Source organism: Schistocerca americana, chromosome 1 (genome assembly GCF_021461395.2).
Source record: "Schistocerca americana isolate TAMUIC-IGC-003095 chromosome 1, iqSchAmer2.1, whole genome shotgun sequence".
Classification (NCBI taxonomy): Eukaryota; Metazoa; Arthropoda; class Insecta; order Orthoptera; family Acrididae; genus Schistocerca; species Schistocerca americana.
Window position 1 is genome coordinate 100,424,304 of NC_060119.1, and position 2,160 is coordinate 100,426,463.

Sequence of the window (2,160 nt, forward strand, 5' to 3'; positions counted from 1 at the left end):
ATTGCAGTGTGGAGATACTCTGAGTTTTGTACCAAGAGTTACACTAACACCTAAGCTCTTCTTTTAACGGTTATTTGTATATTTCGCATGAGCAGGAAAAATTGTGTCGATAAAATTACAGAGACGAAGAACGACGAGTAAGTAGCTAATCTGTTGCCTGTAATTAAGAATAATTAAAATTACGCTGACTAAAGGAAGAAACTTTATGTTACGTTTTGTTAATAACATGTTTTTTTTCCCACTGAACATTTATCTCAGCTTACTCGTCTGCTATCACTTACAGATCTGTCACTATGTGTCTTACAGTTTTGTCACTATGTGAAGTAGTCGTAAACTACATAGTCCGCAAGACCCTTGTAACTGGAATGAAAAGTAAGTTAATTTCCCACTATGAACAAACCTTTTTTTATTACGAAGATAAAAATATCTACATACACCAACTGAAATTCTGTCTCCACTGACTCATATTTTATTCTGTCTTCTCCTTGTCCTTAATGTTGTATTTTCACCGATGAGTCGCTTGCAGGTCTATATAAATAGCACTGTCGGATCATACTGGTGCGCCGGTCGGAGTGGCCGTGCGGTTCTAGGCGCTACAGTCTGGAACCGAGCGACCGCTACGGTCGCAGGATCGAATCCTGCCTCGGGCATGGGTGTGTGTGATGTCCTTAGGTTAGTTAGGTTTAAGTAGTTCTAAGTTCTGCGGGACTGATGACCTAAGATGTTAAGTCCCATAGTGCTCAGAGCCATTTGAACCATTTTTTTGGCATCCTGTGGTTTTCCTCTTGCGTAAGCATCCTGTGGCCTCGATTTTCTTTGCCCATCTAGCTATATTATGACGGTGTGGTGCCACTTTACCAAATTTGGTTCTAAAATGTCTTTGCACCATGATTACTGGCGATAGTTTTGGGTATTCTATCGGGGTATCAACGTTTACAGCACTAAAGCCAGCGATGAACGACAACGGCGACATTCTATTGTTTCATTGTTGTCAAAAAAGCGGTGACGGTTAACCTTCCAGTCTGCATGGGTATTTTTGAAATTAAGTCGTTATTATAGTCGCAGAAATACTTTCTTTTTGTCCCATTCATTTTGAATCACCCTGTATATACACTACTACTCCCGAACAGGCCATGAAGGGCCAAAGGCAGCGACTGGCCGCCGAGTCATCCTCAGCCCACAGGCGTCACTGGATGCGGATGTGGAGGGGCATGTGGTCAGCACACCGCTCTCCCGGCCGTATGTCAGTTTCCGAGATCGGAGCCGCTACTTCTCAGTCAGGTAGCCCCTCAATTTGCCTCACATGGGCTGGGTGCACCCCGCTTGCCAACAGCGCCCGGCAGACCGGATGGTCACCCATGCAAGTACTAGCCCAGCCCGACAGCGCTTAACTTTGGTGATCTGACGGGAACCGGTGTTACCACTGCGGCAAGGCCGTTGACCTGTATATACACCGACGGAAAAAAAGTCGCCACAGCAAATAATAATTAATGTAGAGTAATGAAATTTCGGGAAAACATTTATCTATCTAACATGTTTAAGTGATTAACATGATCACAGAGTAATGTAAGGGTGAGATAAGATATTGCAAATACACTCCTGGAAAACCAGAAACTAGCAGCATGAATTCGTCGTCCAAGCAGGGGGAAATATTACTGATACATTCTCGAGGGCTCATACAACACACGATCACACAGACGGAGCCATACGCGAGTGAGTCCAGTCAACAGAGCATAGCCGAGCGTTTCTACGCGCTACAGTGTGGAACCGCGTGATCGCTATGGCCGCAGGTTCGACTCCTGCGTCGGGCATGGATGTGTGTGATGTCCTTACGTTTGTTAGGTTTAAGTAGTTCTAAGTTCTAGGGGACTGATGACCACAGAAGTTAAGTCCCATAGCGCTCAGAGCCATTTGAACCATTTGAACAGAGCATACACAACGTTACCGCTAGTAGCGTGTATGCCCTCCTTTTGCAGGAATGCAGGGTGCAATTCTTCCATGGAGACGATCGTAGAGGTACTGAATGTAGTCTTGCGGAACGGGCTGCCATGCAGTTTCGGCCTGGTGCCTCAGTTGGGCCAGTGTTTTTGGAGTTGCAGACCGTGCAAGATGACGTTTCATGCTCAGTGGGGGATAGATCCGGGGTTCGTGCTGGCCGCG

At 45.8% G+C, this 2,160-nt stretch overlaps 1 pseudogene; it reads right to left on the reverse strand.

Moving 5' to 3' along the window:
* Positions 1-1,324: 1,324 nt before the first annotated feature.
* LOC124559465 lies at positions 1,325-1,442 on the reverse strand (annotated as a pseudogene).
* Positions 1,443-2,160: the final 718 nt, after the last annotated feature.